Source organism: Oncorhynchus masou, chromosome 14, assembly GCF_036934945.1.
Source record: "Oncorhynchus masou masou isolate Uvic2021 chromosome 14, UVic_Omas_1.1, whole genome shotgun sequence".
Taxonomy (NCBI): domain Eukaryota; kingdom Metazoa; phylum Chordata; class Actinopteri; order Salmoniformes; family Salmonidae; genus Oncorhynchus; species Oncorhynchus masou.
Genome location: NC_088225.1, coordinates 34,659,621 through 34,685,017, shown reverse-complemented (window position 1 = coordinate 34,685,017; position 25,397 = coordinate 34,659,621). Strand labels below are relative to the sequence as shown.

The 25,397-nt window shown below is 43.7% G+C and overlaps 1 protein-coding gene, 1 long non-coding RNA gene and 1 pseudogene across 2 annotated transcripts in view; 1 reads left to right on the top strand and 2 right to left on the bottom strand.

Annotated features, from left to right (window-relative positions):
• The window catches only part of LOC135554802 (NACHT, LRR and PYD domains-containing protein 3-like), a 207,778-nt gene that overhangs the window by 123,550 nt on the left and 58,831 nt on the right, over nucleotides 1–25,397 (top strand). The gene's annotated exons all lie outside the window — the stretch shown is intronic.
• Nucleotides 1–25,397, bottom strand: part of LOC135554805 (uncharacterized) — a 66,096-nt gene that overhangs the window by 15,522 nt on the left and 25,177 nt on the right. The window lies entirely within an intron of this gene.
• Nucleotides 11,129–23,832, bottom strand: LOC135554794 (NLR family CARD domain-containing protein 3-like; annotated as a pseudogene).

The window sequence follows — 25,397 nt, the reverse complement described above, 5'->3', positions numbered from 1 at the left end:
TAGAATCGACACAGGTAGACCTCATAGTGTCCTGATGTACTGTCATCGAAGACAGGTTCATAAGGCATTCATAACCCACATAGGCCTCAGGTTGAATTTAGAGGAGCAGGCAATGTATTCCTATGGGGAGAGAAGTCAATGCAAACTGTTTGATATAAACACCTTCTTTTAACTGTTAAGGGTTAATGCCACACGGTCAATGTTCGGCTTGCACGGATTGGGAGGACCTTAGGAACGTACCTGAGGTCGATTTGTGTTTCTCACCCTAACGGTTCTCTCACTGTCACCCAAAAGCAAATGACATTGTGGGGCAGGCTTCATTTTGGGCCTACTTTTCTAATGGTCGCTGTTGGGAGAAATGACTGATTTACAGTTCAGGAGGGTTGCCTAATCACACATATGAAGTTTTGAAAAGATCTGACCTTTTTAACCCTTGGAAACAGCCACTATGACACCATTTAAGGCACTTCCTGTTGGCACAGGAAGCTATAAATAAACTCATGTCCTGATTGGGGTATGCCTTTACAGAATCCTGAGTTTTAAGTCTTTACGTTAAGAACTGAGTTATTTACGGAGGGTTTAGTGAGTGTGTGTTATTTCAGAAAATCATAGAAAATCACAGAAATCTCGCAGAGCTCCGCAGCACACTTTAAAAAGATTTGTATGAACACCCTTTATCTGGATCTGTAACTGTTGAAAAAAAACACCCCAACTTTGAACATCACCAATCTGTCATTGTACGATTTCTCTTAAATGACGATAGATAAATGGCAGATTTTTTTTTATTGACACCAGAGGCTCCTTGACTTTGACGCGAAGTGGAAAAATAATTTCTCTATTTTCATTTTGGACCTTTAATCCCAGAGAAATGGCCATAACTCAAAAACCGTTGAGGCCTAGACGCCATCTTGTTTGGGGCCAACTTCCCATTATGCCAAACCTACGCTCACCAAGTTTCGGCTTCAAAATATTTTCCGTTTTCGAAATAGGGCCCCGTCGTGTTTCGTGATGTTTTGTCCAATTGCAATATGATTGCTTATGCCCTCTGGTGGGATTTTCCAGGATAGCGGAAAAATGACCAAAATTTGATTATTTTATAAAATGGAAATTATTTATAAAATGGTCCGACAAAGTTCATTTGATGACTTCCCGGTAGGTCCGGCCCTGCCGCTCGGCCCGACACCGTCCGCGAATTTTACAAACGTTTTCGGACGTCTAGTAAGGGACCGTACATTTGCAATATGGACTTTCTCACTAACCATACAGCAAATGTCAAAATGTTCCCTTAAGGTACGGTAGTCCTACCCCTAATTCAGTAAACAGATGAGGGATGAACCCCGCCCCTAATTCAGTAAACAGATGAGGGATGGGCCCCGCTGAGGGATGAGTCCTGTCCCTAATTCAGTAAATAGATGAGGGATGAACCCCGCCCCTAATTCAGTAAACAGCTGAGGAAGAACCCCGCCCCTAATTCAGTAAACAGCTGAGGGATGAACCCCGCCCCTAATTCAGTAAACAGCTGAGGGATGAGCCCTGCCCCTAATTCAGTAAACAGATGAGGGATGAGCCCTGCCCCTAATTCAGTAAACAGATGAGGGATGAGCCCCGGCCCTAATTCAGTAAACAGCTGAGGGATAAGCCCTGCCCCTAATTCAGTAAACAGATGAGGGATGAGCCCTGCCACTAATTCAGTAAACAAATGAGGGATGAGCCCTGCCCCTAATTCAGTAAACAGATGAGGGATGAGCCCTGCCACTAATTCAGTAAACAGCTGAGGGATAAGCCCTGCCCCTAATTCAGTAAACAGATGAGGGATGAGCCCTGCCACTAATTCAGTAAACAGATGAGGGATGAGCCCTGCCACTAATTCAGTAAACAGATGAGGGATAAGCCCTGCCCCTAATTCAGTAAACAGCTGAGGGATGAGCCCTGCCCCTAATTCAGTGAACAGATGAGGGATAAGCCCTGCCACTTTTTCAGTAAACAGATGAGGGATAAGCCCTGCCCCTAATTCAGTAAACAGCTGAGGGATGAGCCCTGCCCCTAATTCAGTGAACAGATGAGGGATAAGCCCTGCCACTAATTCAGTAAACAGCTAAGGGATGATCCTCTCAAATTCATATACAGAGCTAATGATACAAGGATTGACCATCCATGATATAAAGAATATAGTTTAACCTTTTGTAACTAGGGGGCAGTATTTTCATTTTTGGATAAACGGGATATTTTGTCACGACAAGGTGCTCGGCTATGCATATAATTGACAGCTTTGGATAGAAAACACTCTGACGTTTCCAAAACTGTATATATGAAACTGTAAATATATCCAAAATGTAATTTTCTTTGGCGCGTACGATCCAGAAAAACACCGGTTCCAACTTGCGCAACGTGACTACAAAATATCTCTAAAGTGACCTGTAAGCATTGTCAAAACATTTCAAACTACTTTTGTAATACAACTTTAGGTATTTTTTAACGTAAATAATCGCTAAAATTGAAGACGGGATATACTGTGTTCAATACCGGAAGAAAACAAAGTATAGCTTTCAGGTCACGAGCCTCTAACAAAGGGTACACTTCCCTCTACCCTCGTTCTGAACAGTTTTACTTCTTCATTTCTCAAAGGAAAAGCCTCAACCAACTTTTAAAGACTGTTGACAACCAGTGGAAGCGATAGAAACAGCAGGAAAGTCGATTAAAAATCTGGATTCCCAATGAAAACCCATTGAAAAGAGAGTGACCTCAAAAAAGCGATCTGAATGATTTGTCCTCGGGGTTTCACCTGCCAAATAAGTTCTGTTATTCACAGACATGATTCAAACAGTTTTAGAAACTTCAGAGTGTTTTCTATCCAAATCGACTAATTATATGCATATCTTAGTTTCTGCGTCTGAGTAGCAGGCCGTTTACTTTGAACACGCTCTTCATCGGGACGTGAAAATACTTCCCCCTGTGCCAAATAAATTTTACGTAGACCAGAACTGTGTCAAATTGTTTCAATGGAAAACGGCCTGAGTGAGACATCTTCATTCATCCACCATCTTTGACTGTACACGCAGTGTTAGGAAAGTTTACGATTGCATTCCCCTGCTCTTACGTTTGAATTCATATGTTCCTTTCCCCCAACTGAGAATGAATGTGACGGGTTGAAAGGTTGAAACTCAATGAGGTCATCTACAATTGTAATGTACTAAGAGTAGAAAGCCTTTCCTTTCCCCTCTTTATCCTGATGTTAATGCCTGGTTAATGGACATGCATTCCCCTCTTTATCCTGATGTTAATGCCTGGTTAATGGACATGCTTTCCCCTCTTTATCCTGATGTTAATGCCTGGTTAATGGAAATGCTTTCCCCTCTTTATCCTGATGTTAATGCCTGGTTAATGGACATGCTTTCCCCTCTTTATCCTGATGTTAATGCCTGGTTAATGTACATGCTTTCCCCTCTTTGTCCTGATGTTAATGCCTGGTTAATGGAAATGCTTTCCCCTCTTTATCCTGATCAAATCAAATCAAATCAAATTTATTTATATAGCCCTTCGTACATCAGCTGATATCTCAAAGTGCTGTACAGAAACCCAGCCTAAAACCCCAAACAGCAAGCAATGCAGGTGTAGAAGCACGGTGGTTAGGAAAAACTCCCTAGAAAGGCCAAAACCTAGGAAGAAACCTAGAGAGGAACCAGGCTATGTGGGGTGGCCAGTCCTCTTCTGGCTGTGCCGGGTAGAGATTATAACAGAACATGACCAAGATGTTCAAATGTTCATAAATGACCAGCATGGTCGAATAATAATAAGGCAGAACAGTTGAAACTGGAGCAGCAGCACGGCCAGGTGGACTGGGGACAGCAAGGAGTCATCATGTCAGGTAGTCCTTGGGCATGGTCCTAGGGCTCAGGTCCTCCGAGAGAGAGAAAGAAAGAGAATTAGAGAGAGCATATTGTGGGGTGGCCAGTCCTCTTCCGGCTGTGCCGGGTGGAGATTATAACAGAACATGGCCAAGATGTTCAAATGTTCATAAATGACCAGCATGGTCGAATAATAATAAGGTAGAACAGTTGAAACTGGAGCAGCAGCACGGCCAGGTGGACTGGGGACAGCAAGGAGTCATCATGTCAGGTAGTACTGGGGCATGGTCCTAGGGCTCAGGTCCTCCGAGAGAGAGAAGGAGAGAATTAGAGAACGCACACTTAGATTCACACAGGACACCGAATTGGACAGGAGAAGTACTCCAGACATAACAAACTGACCCCAGCCCCCCGACACATAAACTACTGCAGCATAAATACTGGAGGCTGAGACATGAGGGGTCAGGAGACACTGTGGCCCCACCCGAGGACACCCCCGGACAGGGCCAAACAGGAAGGATATAACCCCACCCACTTTGCCAAAGCACAGCCCCCACACCACTAGAGGGATATCTTCAACCACCAACTTACCATCCTGAGACAAAACTGAGTATAGCCCGCAAAGATCTCCGCCATGGCACAACCCAAGGGGGGGTGCCAACCCAGACAGGATGACCACATCAGTGAATCAACCCACTCAGGTGACGCACCCCTTCCAGGGACGGCATGAGAGAGCCCCAGTAAGCCAGTGACTCAGCCACTGTAATAGGGTTAGAGGCAGAGAATCCCAGTGGAAAGGGGAACTGGCCAGGCAGAGACAGCAAGGGTGGTTCGTTGCTCCAGAGCCTTTCCGTTCACCTTCCCACTCCTGAGCCAGACTACACTCAATCATATGACCCACTGAAGAGATGAGTCTTCAGTAAAGACTTAAAGGTTGAGAACAAGTTTGCGTCTCTGACATGGGTAGGCAGACCGTTCCATAAAAATGGAGCTCTATAGGAGGAATGTCTGGTTAATGGACATGCTTTCCCCTCTTTATCCTGATGTTAATGCCTGGTTAATGGACATGCTTTCCCCTCTTTATCCTGATGTTAATGCCTGGTTAATGAAATGCTTTCCCCTCTTTATCCTGATGTTAATGCCTGGTTAATGAAAATGCTTTCCCCTCTTTATCCTGATGTTAATGCCTGGTTAATGGACATGCTTTCCCCTCTTTATCCTGATGTTAATGCCTGGTTAATGAAAATGCTTTCCCCTCTTTATCCTGATGTTAATGCCTGGTTAATGAAATGCTTTCCCCTCTTTATCCTGATGTTAATGCCTGGTTAATGAAATGCTTTCCCCTCTTTATCCTGATGTTAATGCCTGGTTAATGAAATGCTTTCCCCTCTTTATCCTGATGTTAATGCCTGGTTAATGAAATGCTTTCCCCTCTTTATCCTGATGTTAATGTTTGTTTAATGGAAATGCTTGTAAGTAATGTTCTATTATGTTGAGACTTAGTCTCAAAAGGGAGGAAATATCATGAAAAATTACAGAATTAGTCATGCTAGCCCGTGTTTTACTGTTTAAAGAATTACCTCTTGTTTTATTGCACTGTTTTTCTAACCTGATATCAACTTGTCTTTGTGGGACATAAGACTGGGTCTATAGCTAAGGTCCGCTTGGGTGCGGCCGCAACATGTGACATCCTGTGGGTTTACTATCTACAGATGTATGGAAACTTGCAGTAAGGAAAACATTATAGTGTTTTGTTGTTGTGAATGCAGTTAGACGGTTGAGCTCTCAGGCTATCAACCTCGTGCTACCTAAAGTCTACACAGACAACTAATGACCTTTTACACACTAACTGCTGACTGCCACATATACAAAAGGATATGCTTCTCTATAAAATCTTTGAACCAGCACTGTTCGTTGAGCTTTTCAACTATGCACTGTTGTGTGGATATTTTGTTGCAAGTGTTGTTTGAAAGAATCTGCAGTCTCTCTTCCTTTGATTAGATGTTCCACAACACGTTGTATCAACCAATGGTTCCGTGTCACGTCTTGGACTGTGCAGTCAGGCACCAGATTGCTATAACATATGATGTGGTAAACTGATACGTAAAAGGCCTATCGAGGTGTTGGATGATCTGGCAGGAGTCAGTCACGTCTGAGCAGAGGAACTGGCCCAACCTGTTACTGATGCTGCGTTCATAACAAGTAGGAAGCTCAGATAATACCACTTGTAAACTGGGAACAACGAGTTGTGTGCTTTCATGTGTTTTGAACTAGTTGAGACACTGATTGGCTAATGGCAAACAAGCTGCATCAACCATCACCTGAAAGGACAGCTGTCATGCTGCTGAACACATTATAGTGTTCAACAACCATCACCTGAAGGTACAGCTGTCATGCTGCTGAACACATTATAGTGTTCAACAACCATCACCTGAAGGTACAGCTGTCATGCTGCTTAACACGTTATTGTGTTCAACAACCATATCAATAGACTGTTTTATATAAATATTGAAATATTGTTTTGTTGTTGTATTTAGCTGATGACAATGCTGTTATTGAGGAAATGTATTTTGTTTGTAAAGTCAGAGTTCAGCATGTGGGAGGAGTCAGAGATCAGAGATGACAGACAAGTCTCCCACTAATAACCAGGTAGAGGGGCGTTCCAGTGGGTTGATAGATGAGTCTCCCACTAATAACCAGGTAGAGGGACGTTCCAGTGGGTTGATAGATGAGTTTCCCACTAATAACCATTCCAGTGGATTGATAGATGAGTCTCCCAGTAGTAACCATTCCAGTGGATTGATAGATGAGTCTCCCACTAATAACCATTCCAGTGGATTGATAGGTGAGTCTCCCACTAATAACCAGTTGGAGGGGCGTTCCAGTGGATTGATAGATGAGTCTCCCACTAATAACCATTCCAGTGGATTGATAGGTGAGTCTCCCACTAATAACCATTCCAGTGGATTGATAGATGAGTTTCCCACTAATAACCATTCCAGTGGGTTGATAGATGAGTCTCCCACTAATAACCAGTTGGAGGGGCGTTCCAGTGGATTGATAGATGAGTCTCCCACTAATAACCATTCCAGTGGATTGATAGGTGAGTCTCCCACTAATAACCATTCCAGTGGATTGATAGATGAGTTTCCCACTAATAACCATTCCAGTGGGTTGATAGATGAGTCTCCCACTAATAACCATTCCAGTGGATTGATAGGTGAGTCTCCCACTAATAACCAGTTGGAGGGGCGTTCCAGTGGATTGATAGATGAGTCTCCCACTAATAACCATTCCAGTGGATTGATAGGTGAGTCTCCCACTAATAACCAGTTGGAGGGGCGTTCCAGTGGATTGATAGATGAGTTTCCCACTACTAACCATTCCAGTGGATTGATAGATGAGTCTCCCAGTAATAACCATTCCAGTGGATTGATAGGTGAGTCTCCCACTAATAACCATTCCAGTGGATTGATAGATGAGTCTCCCACTAATAACCATTCCAGTGGATTGATAGATGAGTTTCCCACTAATAACCTTTCCAGTGGATTGATAGTGTCGCGATACGAAACCTTCAGCCCCGCCCCTTGGCCGGCAGCGGGGTGCTGGAGGTGGTTAGCGTCCCGTTCCCTGGATTGGACAGGGCACTATAGGTACTTCACGTTATCTCGGTATAACCAGGACCGCTCGCGTAGCCCTGCCTCTCTTTCTATATCGAAGCGTTGTCCGCGTAGAGAGGTCTTTTGCCTTGTCACTCTCAACGGTCTAGCTCTAGCTGGGATGTGTGAACCCCACGTTTCTCCTCCAGACTCTTTGTTTCACCACTAATTGATCCTTGAGTTGTTATTAAGCACTAGTCCTACCAGTCTCTATATGATTTCCCTGTGGTTGAGTGTTTCCCCTCTGTGATGTATCTAGTTTAAAGTGTAAAGACCTTTAGTCAACTTAGTCTCACTACTCTGCCCGTCGGCTATGTATCGCTTGGAAAATAAAACTTAGATAGATCGATAAGATTTTATTAATTAAATGAATGAATTAAATGAATCAATACTGGACACACCTTCCTCCTTGTCTTTTAATGGTAACTCATTCTGTCATAGAACATTGATCCCCGTTTCCAGTGTCCCGGTAGCGGGGAGTGTCAGAGTTGTTATCTCCCGTGCCGTTAACTGTCTTTGAGAGAACCTTTTACTCGAGACAAAATACGACTACCGTTTATTTTTGAAAACACTGTTTTTTGTCTTTTACAATCAAACACACTTCAAAATACACAATTTGTTACTCGGTCACACACAGCGTTAATCAAAACATGCAAATGACTTAATGCTCTTATAAAATGCCTGGTACAATCATAACACTTATCTCTATATTAAATTCTTATAATAGTTATTTAATTACCTTTGAGAGATGACGAGGAGACCCACAAGATCAGGAGCAGAGTTTCAATTGGTCTGAGTTCTTTTAGAATTTAGTTAGTAGCGACTCCCCTCTACTGGCTGAGAGGTTGACTTGAAGTCGGTGGTTTACTAAATTTAGAGATTCAAGTTTGGACTGGATGAGAGGACCCGTTGGTGATCCCTTGCCCCAATGGAATATCAAAAAGTCTGTAACACGCAACGAGGCCGAGGTTCTGAGACACACGCACCTGGTCAATATGCGACAAAACAGTAGTTATATATAATATAATAATATAATATAATAGTTAAACGATATATTGGAAAGTCACTTCTCAGATCCAACCAGTTAGAATCTGTAAGTGATTTGAGTCAGGTGGCAATTACCCGAAGTCAAATGGTTGTCTAAATGAATTCAGAATTCAAGAAGTCAGCGCCAAAGTAATGGCAAATGTCTCTTTATATACCTTTTGATTCTCTGCACCCGATCCGCTGCCCCTCCCCTTCCCTCAGAGCAGAGAGGGTGATGACATATCTTAAAACAGGAAATACTTTTCTTACAGTGCATATATGGGCCTCTGGTTATGACAGAGCCTATTACTCTAGCAACAATGAGGAAACACTTTTCTTACAGTGTGCATATGGGCCTCTGTTTATGACAGTGCCCTTACTCTATCAGCAATGAGTCTATCAGCTGTTCCCATTCAGAGGTGTCATTGAGGCAGAGGGTGATTCTTCCTGACACCAGTCAGGTTCAGTAGTTGGTTGGCTTGAGTCGTCTTCTGGTGGCTTTGCCCAATCCGGTATTTCAGTAGGCGAGGTCATCTCTGTCTCCACCCTTGGTGGGTGAGACAGAGGAAGAGGACCAGGAGGTAGATCCATTTGGCGTTTTACTACAATCAGTGTTCCATAACATCAGTGTTCCATTACATCAGTGTTCCATTACATCAGTGTTCCATAACATCAGTGTTCCATAACATCAGTGTTCCATAACATCAGTGTTCCATAACATCAGTGTTCCATTACATCAGTGTTCCATAACATCAGTGTTCCATAACATCAGTGTTCCATTACATCAGTGTTCCATTACATCAGTGTTCCATAACATCAGTGTTCCATTACATCAGTGTTCCATTACATCAGTGTTCCATTACATCAGTGTTCCATTACATCAGTGTTCCATTACATCAGTGTTCCATAACATCAGTGTTCCATAACATCAGTGTTCCATAACATCAGTGTTCCATAACATCAGTGTTCCATAACATCAGTGTTCCATTACATCAGTGTTCCATTACATCAGTGTTCCATTACATCAGTGTTCCATAACATCAGTGTTCCATTACATCAGTGTTCCATAACATCAGTGTTCCATAACATCAGTGTTCCATTACATCAGTGTTCCATTACATCAGTGTTCCATTACATCAGTGTTCCATTACATCAGTGTTCCATTACATCAGTGTTCCATTACATCAGTGTTCCATAACATCAGTGTTCCATAACATCAGTGTTCCATTACATCAGTGTTCCATTACATCAGTGTTCCATTACATCAGTGTTCCATTACATCAGTGTTCCATTACATCAGTAAATGACTGGTAAGTCAAAGGTAACACGCTCCTGAGTGGCGCAGCGGTCTAAGGCATCTCAGAGCTAGAGGTGTCACTACAGACCCTGGTTCAGTCCCAGGCTGTATCACAGCGGTCTAAGGCACAGCATCTCAGAGCTAGAGGTGTCACTACAGACCCTGGTTCAGTCCCAGGCTGTATCACAGCGGTCTAAGGCACAGCATCTCAGAGCTAGAGGTGTCACTACAGACCCTGGTTCAGTCCCAGGCTGTATCACAGCGGTCTAAGGCACAGCATCTCAGAGCTAGAGGTGTCACTACAGACCCTGGTTCAGTCCCAGGCTGTATCACAGCGGTCTAAGGCACAGCATCTCAGAGCTAGAGGTGTCACTCCAGACCCTGGTTCAGTCCCAGACTGTATCACAGCGGTCTAAGGCACAGCATCTCAGAGCTAGAGGTGTCACTACAGACCCTGGTTCAGTCCCAGGCTGTATCACAGCGGTCTAAGGCACAGCATCTCAGAGCTAGAGGTGTCACTCCAGACCCTGGTTCAGTCCCAGGCTGTATCACAGCGGTCTAAGGCACAGCATCTCAGAGCTAGAGGTGTCACTACAGACCCTGGTTCAGTCCCAGACTGTATCACAGCGGTCTAAGGCACAGCATCTCAGAGCTAGAGGTGTCACTACAGACCCTGGTTCAGTCCCAGGCTGTATCACAGCGGTCTAAGGCATCTCAGAGCTAGAGGTGTCACTCCAGACCCTGGTTCAGTCCCAGGCTGTATCACAGCGGTCTAAGGCACAGCATCTCAGAGCTAGAGGTGTCACTCCAGACCCTGGTTCAGTCCCAGGCTGTATCACAGCGGTCTAAGGCACAGCATCTCAGAGCTAGAGGTGTCACTACAGACCCTGGTTCAGTCCCAGGCTGTATCACAGCGGTCTAAGGCACAGCATCTCAGAGCTAGAGGTGTCACTACAGACCCTGGTTCAGTCCCAGGCTGTATCACAGCGGTCTAAGGCATCTCAGAGCTAGAGGTGTCACTCCAGACCCTGGTTCATTCCCAGGCTGTATCACAGCGGTCTAAGGCATCTCAGAGCTAGAGGTGTCACTACAGACCCTGGTTCAGTCCCAGGCTGTATCACAGCGGTCTAAGGCACAGCATCTCAGAGCTAGAGGTGTCACTACAGACCCTGGTTCAGTCCCAGGCTGTATCACAGCGGTCTAAGGCACAGCATCTCAGAGCTAGAGGTGTCACTACAGACCCTGGTTCAGTCCCAGGCTGTATCACAGCGGTCTAAGGCATCTCAGAGCTAGAGGTGACACTCCAGACCCTGGTTCATTCCCAGGCTGTATCACAGCGGTCTAAGGCATCTCAGAGCTAGAGGTGTCACTACAGACCCTGGTTCAGTCCCAGGCTGTATCACAGCGGTCTAAGGCACAGCATCTCAGAGCTAGAGGTGTCACTACAGACCCTGGTTCAGTCCCAGGCTGTATCACAGCGGTCTAAGGCATCTCAGAACTAGAGGTGTCACTCCAGACCCTGGTTCAGTCCCAGGCTGTATCACAGCGGTCTAAGGCACAGCATCTCAGAGCTAGAGGTGTCACTCCAGACCCTGGTTCAGTCCCAGACTGTATCACAGCGGTCTAAGGCACAGCATCTCAGAGCTAGAGGTGTCACTACAGACCCTGGTTCAGTCCCAGGCTGTATCACAGCGGTCTAAGGCACAGCATCTCAGAGCTAGAGGTGTCACTCCAGACCCTGGTTCAGTCCCAGGCTGTATCACAGCGGTCTAAGGCACAGCATCTCAGAGCTAGAGGTGTCACTACAGACCCTGGTTCAGTCCCAGGCTGTATCACAGCGGTCTAAGGCACAGCATCTCAGAGCTAGAGGTGTCACTACAGACCCTGGTTCAGTCCCAGGCTGTATCACAGCGGTCTAAGGCACAGCATCTCAGAGCTAGAGGTGTCACTCCAGACCCTGGTTCAGTCCCAGGCTGTATCACAGCGGTCTAAGGCACAGCATCTCAGAGCTAGAGGTGTCACTACAGACCCTGGTTCAGTCCCAGACTGTATCACAGCGGTCTAAGGCACAGCATCTCAGAGCTAGAGGTGTCACTACAGACCCTGGTTCAGTCCCAGGCTGTATCACAGCGGTCTAAGGCATCTCAGAGCTAGAGGTGTCACTCCAGACCCTGGTTCAGTCCCAGGCTGTATCACAGCGGTCTAAGGCACAGCATCTCAGAGCTAGAGGTGTCACTCCAGACCCTGGTTCAGTCCCAGACTGTATCACAGCGGTCTAAGGCACAGCATCTCAGAGCTAGAGGTGTCACTACAGACCCTGGTTCAGTCCCAGGCTGTATCACAGCGGTCTAAGGCACAGCATCTCAGAGCTAGAGGTGTCACTCCAGACCCTGGTTCAGTCCCAGGCTGTATCACAGCGGTCTAAGGCACAGCATCTCAGAGCTAGAGGTGTCACTACAGACCCTGGTTCAGTCCCAGGCTGTATCACAGCGGTCTAAGGCACAGCATCTCAGAGCTAGAGGTGTCACTACAGACCCTGGTTCAGTCCCAGGCTGTATCACAGCGGTCTAAGGCACAGCATCTCAGAGCTAGAGGTGTCACTCCAGACCCTGGTTCAGTCCCAGGCTGTATCACAGCGGTCTAAGGCACAGCATCTCAGAGCTAGAGGTGTCACTACAGACCCTGGTTCAGTCCCAGACTGTATCACAGCGGTCTAAGGCACAGCATCTCAGAGCTAGAGGTGTCACTACAGACCCTGGTTCAGTCCCAGGCTGTATCACAGCGGTCTAAGGCATCTCAGAGCTAGAGGTGTCACTCCAGACCCTGGTTCAGTCCCAGGCTGTATCACAGCGGTCTAAGGCACAGCATCTCAGAGCTAGAGGTGTCACTCCAGACCCTGGTTCAGTCCCAGGCTGTATCACAGCGGTCTAAGGCACAGCATCTCAGAGCTAGAGGTGTCACTACAGACCCTGGTTCAGTCCCAGACTGTATCACAGCGGTCTAAGGCACAGCATCTCAGAGCTAGAGGTGTCACTACAGACCCTGGTTCAGTCCCAGGCTGTATCACAGCGGTCTAAGGCACAGCATCTCAGAGCTAGAGGTGTCACTACAGACCCTGGTTCAGTCCCAGGCTGTATCACAGCGGTCTAAGGCACAGCATCTCAGAGCTAGAGGTGTCACTCCAGACCCTGGTTCAGTCCCAGGCTGTATCACAGCGGTCTAAGGCACAGCATCTCAGAGCTAGAGGTGTCACTCCAGACCCTGGTTCAGTCCCAGGCTGTATCACAGCGGTCTAAGGCATCTCAGAGCTAGAGGTGTCACTACAGACCCTGGTTCAGTCCCAGACTGTATCACAGCGGTCTAAGGCACAGCATCTCAGAGCTAGAGGTGTCACTACAGACCCTGGTTCAGTCCCAGGCTGTATCACAGCGGTCTAAGGCACAGCATCTCAGAGCTAGAGGTGTCACTCCAGACCCTGGTTCAGTCCCAGGCTGTATCACAGCGGTCTAAGGCATCTCAGAGCTAGAGGTGTCACTCCAGACCCTGGTTCAGTCCCAGGCTGTATCTCAACAGATACAATAATGATCGGGAAAGGCAACACAATTGGCACAGCATCGTCTGGGTTAGAGGAGGGTTTGGCCGGGGTAGGAAGTCATTGTAAAATAAGAACTGACTTGTCTAGTTAAATATAGGTTAAACAAAGGTTAAATAAACACATAAGAATAGATTGAATCATCATGTTGTGTTTGACACAGATATTCTACATTGATGCTCCAGTGTGTCTTACTGAACCATGATTAGAGTGAAACATCATGTTGTGTTTGACACAGAGACACTGAGTCGCCGTCATACCAAATATGAATCCCTGGATAGATGGGCTCAGTGAATGTGGAGGTGAATGTGATCAGGTGGGTCAGTGTGTCAGAGGAGACTCTGTAGAAGGACAGAGTGCCGGCTGGCCAGTCCAGATACACTCCTACTCTGTGGGGGCTGGAGGGGGGGACGACTATGGTAGTGGGATTATTATTGTGCCAGGCAATGTAACTGTTGTCAGAGCAGTTCAGACTCCAGGACTTGTCATTCCATCCAAGATAACAGTCCTTAACCCCTCCTCTCCTGCTGATTCCTTTATATGTCACTCCTATATCAGCCCTTCTCCCACTCCACTCTACCTCCCAGTAACAGCGCCCAGTCAGACCCTCTCTACACAGCACCTGTCCACAGTCCTCAAATCTCTCTGGGTGATGAGGATACGGCTGCTCCTCTCTCCGACATGTCAACTTTCTGTTCTCCTCAGACAGAGAGAGGAGTCTGTTAATTGTGTTTAGGTCCAGTGTGAGATCACAGACATCTGATGGATGAAACCAGACACAATATTAGAAATCATCATCATTCACATTAGAATGTTAACTCACTTTTCATTAATTCATTTAATGTAGATGTTTCTAGGTATCAAAAGGAGAAGTTAAGGTAACTTGAGACTTGTTGAATGATCATATGTTATACTGTATGGTAATATAAAACACACTTATTCACATTAATTACACACACACACACACACACACACACACACACACACACACACACACACACACACACACACACACACACACACACACACACACACACACACACACACACACACACACATATTGTCAAATCAATTCTTTGTAAACTTTGGTGTCCCTGATTTCCGCTTCTGTAGAACTACAGCTGATATTTAATATGACCAAGTCAGTAATGATGGTGGTCTTTGACTTTGACTTTACTTGAATTAAGACTTATTCTTGGTAACATTCAGTCAACACTCACATTTTCTAAGTCCAGGTTTCATTGTGTACTCTCCACCATGTTCCACACTGTAGCGGTAAGCAGAAGAACAGACAGTCATTGAGTGATACACGGGAACTCATACACACACACACACACACACACACACACACACACACACACACACACACACACACACACACACACACACACACACACACACACACACACACACACACACACACACACACACACACACACACACACACAGTCAGCATATAACTTTGTCCAAGTGGTGGTCAGAATGTCTTTCTTAACCAGCCTGATAAGTCCAACATGTCTGATATGAACATTGACATAAACCCTCTACATACTTGAGTTTCTCCAGTCTGCAGTGTGGATCCTCCAGTCCAGCAGAGAGCAGTCTGACTCCTGAGTCTCATGGGTGATTGTAGCTCAGGTCCAGCTCTCTCAGGTGTGAGGGGTTTGACCTCAGAGCTGAGACCAGAGAAGCACAGCCTTCCTCTGTGACTAGACAGCGTGACAGCCTGCAAAGAGTCAAATCATATTAAAATCACACTGCTATTATTTGGTGGTGAAAATGGAGAGGCATTTGTTTCTAAATATGCAGGTACATCAGTGTCCTGAAACCTGCCATATCTATTCATAAATTAATGTATCATTATTGGAAATAACAAATTATCAAAGTATTGCCTGCAGATAGAAAAATGTTTAGTACAAATATTATAGTAGACTGACCAGACCAGTTTATAAATCAGTATCAGTCAGAAGACAGACGGTGAGGAATCAGATTTAGATTGTATTGAGTATTCAGTCCACACCAGAATAATTTTATATATAAGTGAGTAGATAACATGTTTCTAAACAATAATACACGAATCCTGAATGTCTTTTGGCTACAACAAAACATGCTAACCTCTCACCATTATCAATAACAGAGACTACAACAAAACATACTAACCTCTCACCATTACCAATAACAGAGGCTACAACAAAACACGCTAACCTCTCACCATTACCAATAACAGAGACTACAACAAAACATACTAACCTCTCACCATTACCAATAACAGAGGCTACAACAAAACATGCTAACCTCTCACCATTACCAATAACAGAGACTACAACAAAACATGCTAACCTCTCACCACTACCAATAACAGAGACCACAACAAAACATGCTAACCTCTCACCATTACCAATAACAGAGACTACAACAAAACATGCTAACCTCTCACCATTACCAATAACAGAGGCTACAACAAAACATGCTAACCTCTCACCATTACCAATAACAGAGGCTACAACAAAACATGCTGACCTCTCACCATTACCAATAACAGAGGCTACAACAAAACATGCTAACCTCTCACCATTACCAATAACAGAGGCTACAACAAAACATGCTGACCTCTCACCATTACCAATAACAGAGGCTGCAACAAAACATGCTAACCTCTCACCATTACCAATAACAGAGACTACAACAAAACATGCTAACCTCTCACCATTACCAATAACAGAGGCTACAACAAAACATGCTAACCTCTCACCACTACCAATAACAGAGACCACAACAAAACATGCTAACCTCTCACCATTACCAATAACAGAGGCTACAACAAAACATGCTAACCTCTCACCATTACCAATAACAGAGGCTACAACAAAACATGCTGACCTCTCACCATTACCAATAACAGAGGCTACAACAAAACATGCTAACCTCTCACCATTACCAATAACAGAGGCTACAACAAAACATGCTGACCTCTCACCATTACCAATAACAGAGACTGCAACAAAACATGCTAACCTCTCACCATTACCAATAACAGAGGATACAACAAAACATGATAATCTCTCACCATTACCAATAACAGAGGCTACAACAAAACATGCTAACCTCTCACCATTACCAATAACAGAGGCTACAACAAAACATACTAACCTCTCACCATTACCAATAACAGAAGATACAACAAAACATGTTAACCTCTCACCATTACCAATAACAGAGACTACAACAAAACATGCTGACCTCTCACCATTACCAATAACAGAGACTACAACAAAACATGCTAACCTCTCACCATTACCAATAACAGAGGCTACAACAAAACATGTTAACCTCTTACCATTACCAATAACAGAGGCTACAACAAAACATGCTAACCTCTCACCATTACCAATAACAGAGGCTACAACAAAACATGCTAACCTCTCACCATTACCAATAACAGAGGGGGTCTGATCGTTGTGCCTCTGTAACTTTCTCATTCATCATTATTCTCTATTCATTCCTGATTAGTCATCATCATAGTAGCATCCACATGAATGTAGAAGTGTTCAGAAACATCTTCTATTCTTACTGACAATACAAGTGAAGTGACTCCAAAATTACAGGACATTATTCACCATTCAGTTTCTATTAGGAAAACATCCAAAACACAACCAAGACAAACTGCAAATTAATTCAACAAGTTAGTAGAATCACAAGCCTGATGTAATCACTGCAGGCATGGAATATGTGACCAAATACTAAACTTTTGACAAAATTAATTTAAATTATTAAGACTTCTTTAAATGGATACATAACTCCTTTCTTAACGAGCATTAATTAACCTCAAATAAAAGGTGACATTCTGTACTGTCACCTAATATGAAACATTATATCTCAAATCCAAAATGCTGGAGCATAGCACCACATTTAAAACTGTAATCTTCACTGTCCAAACACATATGTTGTGGACTATGTGTGTCTGGTAAACACATGTGGATCTGGTGAACAGTTATCACTTGTTGACCAACTACAGGAATACTGACCTCAGAGTCTCCAGTTTACAGTGGGGATTCGCCAGTCCAGCAGAGAGCAGCTTCACTCCTGAATCCTTCAGGTCATTGTTACTCAGGTCCAGCTCTCTCAGGTGTGAGGGGTTTGACTCCAGAGCTGAGACCAGAGAAGCACAGCCTTCCTCTGTGACTCCACATCCTGACAGCCTGACAAAGAAATCATCATGACTTCACAAACACACTGTTCATTTAATATCAATAGTGTAGAAGGACAATGGCAGATGCATTTGGTTAATTATCCAAAACAACATATAGATTCATTTTCCATCTCCTAGAATTGTGTGGTCATTTTGTTATATTAATGTGAAAATCAATGCATTTATTCAATATGTTTTTCAATATAAAATTATATTCAAATTAATCATTTTTACATAATTTTCTCTATACTGGATAATGCTTCCTGATGATTAGTTCTTATATGTCATTGTATTTACTCACAGAACAGCTCTGGAGACTTTGACCACTGGCAGCAGCCTCAGAAGACCTTCCTCTGATCTGGAGTATTTCTTCAGGTCAAACACATCCAGCTCCTTTTCTGAAGTCAGCAGCACAAAGACCAGAGCTGACCACTGTGCAGGTGACAGGTTGGGTTCTGAGAGACTTCCTGATCTCAGGTAGCTTTGGATCTCCTCCACTAGAGAATGGTCATTCAGTTCATTCAGACAGTGGAACAGATTGATGCTCCTCTCTGGAGAGGGATTCTCCCTGATCTTCTCCTTGATGTACTTGACTGTTTCTTCATGGCTCTGTGAGCTGCTTCTTGTCGTTGTCAGTAGACCTTGTAAGTGCTTCTGATTGGACTCCATTGAGAGGCCCAGAAGGAAGCGGAGGAAAAGGTCCAGGTTTCCTGTCTCACTTTGTAAGGCTTTATCCACAGCACTCTTGTAGAAAGTAACTTCAGACTTGTCACTTGTTTGCAGTTTGTCCATTAGATTCTCATTGTTGTTGATGAATGAGAGGAACACATATACAGCAGCCAGAAACTCCTGAATGCTCAGATGAACAAAGCAGTACACCTTGTTCTGGTACAGCACACATTCCTCTTTAAAGAGCTGTGTGCACAATCCTGAGTACACTGAGGCTTCATTGACATCAATGCCAGCCTCTTTCAGGTCTTCTTCATAGAAAATCAGATTGCCATTCACAAGCTGTTGAAAAGCCAGTTTTCCCAGTGACAGAATGCTCTCTTTATTCCAGTGTGGATCTGTCTCTTCTTTCCCAAGATACTTTTCATTCTTCTGTTTGGTATGAAACTCCACAAGGTGTGTGTACATCTCAGTCAGAGTCTTGGGCATCTCTTCTCTCTTATGTTTCAGCATGTGTTCAAGGACTGTTGCAGAAATCCAACAGAAGACTGGAATGTGGCACATGATGTGGAGGCTCCTTGATGTCTTTATGTGTGAGATGATTCTGTTGGCCAGTTCCTCATCACTGTATCTCTTCCTGAAGTACTCCTCCTTCTGTGAGTCATTGAACCCTCGAATCTCTGTCACCTGGTCAACACACCCTGAAGGGATCTTATTGGCTGCTGCAGGTCGGGTAGTTATCCAGAGGAGAGCAGAGGGAAGCAGATTTCCCTTGATGAGATTTGTCAGCAGAACATCCACTGAGGTTGACTCTGTGACGTCACAACAGATCTTGTTCTTCTGGAAGTCTAGGGGCAGTCGGCACTCATCCAGACCATCAAAGATGAACAGAACTTTGTACTTGTTGTAGTTGGAGATTCCTGATTGTTTGGTTTCCATTGAGAAGTGTTTGAGAAGTTCAATGAAAGTGTGTTTGTCCTCTTTCATCAAATTCAGCTCCCGAAAAGGGAATGAAAATACAAATTGGACATCCTGATTTGCTTTTCCTTCAGCCCAGTCCAGAATGAACTTCTGCACAGAGACTGTTTTTCCAATGCCAGCGACTCCCTTTGTCAGCACAGTTCTGATATGTTTGTCTTGTCCAGTTAAGGGTTTGAAGATGTCGTTACATTTGATTGCAGTCTCTGGTCTTGCTTGTTTCCTGGTTGTTGTCTCAATCTGTCTCAGCTCATGTTCATTATTGACCTCTCCTGTTCCACCCTCTGTGATGTAGAGCTCTGTGTAGATGTTTTTGAAAAGTGTTGGGTTTCCTTGTTTAGCGATCCCCTCAAATACACATTGAAACTTCTTCTTTAGATTAGATTTGAGTTCACGTTGGCAAATCACAGCAGGATCATCTGAATCTAGAAATAACAGTTTTAATGCCTACAGTATCGTAGGACTGTTATAAAGTTTTACATTATAATAATTTATTCTCTTAACTGACTGTATAAATGTGTAAATGTTTTCATAATACATTACAGACTGGTGTGACTTATTATATTATTATCGGTATCATTGATGGTATTATTAATGTTGTCTCTCTCTAAATAAATAAATAAATCAGTACAACACATCCCTGCTGCTACTTGATGAGGTCACTAGGTGTTGTGTTAAGGTTGCTACAATATCATTGAGTTACACAGCTACTTTAGCTGTACTTTAGCTACAGCTTTTAAATGTTATAAAACAGCATCAACATGAGGCAGACAGATCTTACACATCTCCAGTGTGTCAGCAAGCTCCTTCTGGTTCATTTTCCTCAGGATGTGCAGTGTGATCTTCAGAGCCCCCTCTCTGGCACTGCTCTCCTGCTTCTCATCTTCAGCATCCACCACTTCCTTATCCTGCTTCTGACTCTCAAAGCCTTCTGGGAGTTCTGGACTAAGAATCCTCTTGAACATCTTCAGCTCGTTCTTCACAAATGTCATAATTTTCTGTTCAAGCATCTGAAATAAATAAAGTAAATAAGTTAAGCAAGAGACTAAATGCTTTCTCATTAACACATTAATAAATGATTGACAGATCAACTTAACTTGAGGTTAACAATAACAAAATGTCCATAACAGGACCACATACACTGAATATGGAGGCCAGGTCTGTTTGATGACTCTGGGGAGACTGACCACTGAGAATCAATGACTCTGATCTCTCCTGTTGGTTTCTGTGGACAAAACATGAGATTACATCTCCTCACCCAGGGAGTACACACGCACACACGCACACACGCACACACACACGCACACACACACACGCACACATACACAGGGAGGGAACGTTGTGTTTGTTTAATATTGTTTTAGGACTATGAAAATGGACAAAAGGATGAGCCTATGGATTATGAAAACAACAACAATAAATGGGAAAATGGGAGAGGAAAAATGACTAAAGACAGTGTTGTTTAACTCACTGACCAGGACCCATGAGTTCTTCTTACCTTTGTTCAGTAGAAAAGTCTCCCTCTCTAAACTCTATAGGTAGATCTATAGACCAGGCACTCTTCATGGACACACAGCTGGGAACAGGGGAGGCTGGCCTCAAAAGCTATATATCCATTTTTAGAAATGTTCGTAAATTAGCTTTTATTGTTTATAAAGAAGTTAAGTCATATTTTTTTGCTAAATGAGGAGATGGCACGTGGGTACCTGCTTCTATTAACCAATGAGGAGATGCCACGTGAGTACCTGCTTCTATAAACCACTGAGGAGATGCAGCGCGATCTGCGTCACAAATAGAATTGAATTCTAGACGCTCGTTGGCGTGCGAGAGCAGTTTGTCATTTTTAATGACGAAATTCATTTAGCGATGCGAGCGTTGTCGTCTGTCTGTCAGCCCCGCTAAAAGGCTGGTGTCGTTACTCTGCCTTCTCCGGGGGATGTTGAGGTAAATTTACTAACCGGGAGGGTTGAATGATGTAATTACTTGGAGGGCTGGAAGACGCATTCTCGAGGTTGTTTACTCACAATATCAGATAATAAGATGATTTTTATAATGAATGTATACTGAGGTTGAGGTTCTGACTAGTGATTATTTACCCGCTGTTCAATACCTGCTATTGAGGCGCCCTGAAAATAATATTCAAACGTTCGGTCCTTGGACACAGGGTTTAAACACTAAAGTTACTGTCCATCTAGTGAAGAGAGGAGAACCGGACAGAGGAAGCCAGCATCCGTCAACGAGAGAGGGAGAAGCCTCACCGGGATTTAACAGGTGGAAGAAACAACCGGGGAGCTCCATCGGTCCACAAGAAATGCAGACAGCCGGTGATGGTGTAGTGGAAGCTATGGTAACTAGGATGCTGCTGGTAGAGTAGCTAGTTGGCTTACCGAGCTGTACCGACTAGCTAGGGTAACTAGGATGCTGCTGGTAGAGTAGCTAGCTAGCTTACCGAGCTGTACCGAATAGCTAGGATAACTAGGATGCTGCTGGTAGAGTGGCTAGCTAGCTTACCGAGCTGTACCGAATAGCTTGGTTAGTTAGCAGGTCGTTTGTCTGTCCCTCGTCTCGATGATGAATCCGGTGAACCATAAAATTAAACAAGGATAGAGAGTGAAAAGGATCTGGCTACACTCACACTGTCCCTGACCGTAAAGCAAAAAGCAAATTGAACAGTAAACTTCGGTGTCTCAACACTGTAACAAACTCCGTCGTTATTCCCCAAGATCACCTCAGTCCACTCTGCCTGTAACCGGACAATCTCCTTGGCGCCACACCGAACGGGGACGCGGACAGTTCTGTACGGGGACGCGGACAGTTCCAGAACGCGGACATGAGCAGTGCAACACAATCAACTAAACCCAGTCTTTCCAGTGGGTTACATTGGTAATATTCATTTTTTATCATTATGTTAAACAAACATTCTACGTTTTTTTTATAACAATATGTTGAGATCTGGGTCCACATCCACAAAGTGTCTCAGAGTAGAAAATTGGTCGTATAAGTGCTGAGAATAAACACATTTGTCACGTTCTGACCTTTATTTCCTTTGTTTTGTCATTATTTAGTATGGTCAGGGCGTGAGTTGGGTGGGCAGTCTATGTTTGTTTGTTCTATATTTTGGGTATTTCTATGTTTCGGCCGAGTATGGTTCTCAATCAGAGGCAGGTGTCATTAGTTGTCTCTGATTGAGAATCATACTTAGGTAGCCTGGGTTTCACTGTGTGTTTGTGGGTGATTGTTCCTGTCTCTGTGTTTGCACCAGATAGGACTGTTAGGGTTTTCACATTTCTTGTTTTATGTAGTCAGTTGTTCATGTGTACATTACGTATTAAAAAGAACCATGGACACTTACCACGCCGCATATTGGTCCTCTGATCCTTTTCGCCTCTCCTCTTCGGAAGAAGAGGAGGAAATCCCTTACAACATTTTACACTTCTGGGTATAAATTAAAGCTATGCATGAAGTCTCTAGTCACACCTAGTCGGCAGATATTTAGGACACCTCGTGAGCTGTCCTAAGTAGTTAAGAGTTAACAGCAGGTGTCCTAAGTAGTTTAGAGTTAACAGCAGGTGTCTTGATAATACTATAGAATAATGCAGTGAGTCAGTGGTTCCTGTGCCACATGTAATTGCATTGCAGTAGTTAAAAATAAAGTTTTACATTTCTATATGATCAATCCATTAATAATGTAGAGCTAGATGCAACAGCAAGTCTTGTGCTTTTGTCAATGATTTATGTATTATAATTATGTAAACAAGTGTAACCAATAACATCTGCTAACCCTGTGTATGTGACCAATAACATTGGCTATCCATGTGTATGTGACCAATAACATCTGCTATCCATGTGTATGTGACCAATAACATCTGCTAACCATGTGTATGTGACCAATAACATCTGCTAACCCTGTGTACGTGACCAATACCATCTGCTAACCATGTGTACGTGACCAATAACATCTGCTAACACTGTGTATGTGACCAATAACATCTGCTAACCTTGTGTATGTGACTAATAACATCTTCTAACCATGTGTATGTGACCAATAACATCTGCTAACCTTGTGTATGTGAATAACATCTGCTAACCCTGTGTATGTGAATAGCATCTGCTAACCCTGTGTATGTGAATAACATCTGCTAACCATGTGTATGTGACCAATAACATCTGCTAACCATGTGTATGTAACCAATAACATCTGCTAACCATGTGTATGTAACCAATAACATCTGCTAACCATGTGTATGTAACCAATAACATCTGCTAACCTTGTGTATGTGACCAATAACATCTGCTAACCATGTGTATGTGACCAATAACATCTGCTAACCATGTGTATGTAACTAATAACATCTGCTAACCATGTGTATGTAACCAATAACATCTGCTAACCATGTGTATGTGACCAATAACATCTGCTAACCCTGTGTATGTGACTAATAACATCTTCTAACCATGTGTATGTGACCAATAACATCTGCTAACCTTGTGTATGTGAATAACATCTGCTAACCCTGTGTATGTGAATAACATCTGCTAACCCTGTGTATGTAACTAATAACATCTGCTAACCATGTGTATGTAACCAATAACATCTGCTAACCATGTGTATGTGACCAATAACATCTGCTAACCCTGTGTATGTGACCAATAACATCGGCTATCCATGTGTATGTGACCAATAACATCTGCTATCCATGTGTATGTGACCAATAACATCTGCTAACCATGTGTATGTGACCAATAACATCTGCTAACCCTGTGTACGTGACCAATACCATCTGCTAACCATGTGTACGTGACCAATAACATCTGCTAACCCTGTGTATGTGACCAATAACATCTGCTAACCTTGTGTATGTGACTAATAACATCTTCTAACCATGTGTATGTGACCAATAACATCTGCTAACCTTGTGTATGTGAATAACATCTGCTAACCCTGTGTATGTGAATAACATCTGCTAACCCAGTGTATGTGAATAACATCTGCTAACCATGTGTATGTGACCAATAACATCTGCTAACCATGTGTATGTAACCAATAACATCTGCTAACCATGTGTATGTAACCAATAACATCTGCTAACCATGTGTATGTAACCAATAACATCTGCTAACCCTGTGTATGTGACCAATAACATCTGCTAACCATGTGTATGTGACCAATAACATATGCTAACCATGTGTATGTAACTAATAACACCTGCTAACCATGTGTATGTAACCAATAACATCTGCTAACCCTGTGTATGTGACCAATAACATCTGCTAACCATGTGTATGTGACCAATAACATATGCTAACCATGTGTATGTAACTAATAACACCTGCTAACCATGTGTATGTAACCAATAACATCTGCTAACCATGTGTATGTGACCAAAAACATCTGCTAACCCTGTGTATGTGATCAATTTGATTTATATCTGGGACTAAGTTTGTGTTGGCTTTATGTTCTGTGTTTGTGATCAGTGAGCTAAGATAAGGCGTGGTTTTACCTAGCATAGACTTACACATGACCTGAAGCCAGTGGGTTTGCCGGCAAATATGTAGTGAGGGCCAGCCAACAACAGCATACAGGTCGCAGTGGTGGGTAGTGTATGGGGCTTTGGTGACAAAACGGATTGCACTGTGATAGACTACATCCAGTTTGCTGAGTAGAGTGTTGGAGGCAATTTTGTAATTGACATCGCCGAAGTCAAGGATCGGTAGGCTAGTCAGTTTTACAAGGGTATGTTTGCCAGCATGAGTGAAGGAGGCTTTGTTGCGAAATAGGAAGCTGATTCTAGATTTAATTTTGGATTGGAGATGCTTAATGTGAGCCTGGAAGGAGAGTTAACAGTCTAACCAGACACCTAGATATGTGTAGTTGTCCACATATTCTAAGTCGGAGCTGTCCAGAGTAGTGATGTTGGACAGGCGGGCAGGTGCAGGCAGCGATCGGTTGAAGAGCATGCATTTAGTTTTACTTGTATTTAAGAGCAATTGGAGGCCACGGAAGGAGAGTTGTATGGCATTGAAGCTTGCCTGGAGGGTTGTTAACACAGTGTCCAAAGAAGGGCCAGAAGTATACAGAATAGTGTTGTCTGCGTAGAGGTGGATCAGAGACTCACCAGCAGCAAGAGCGACCTCATTGATG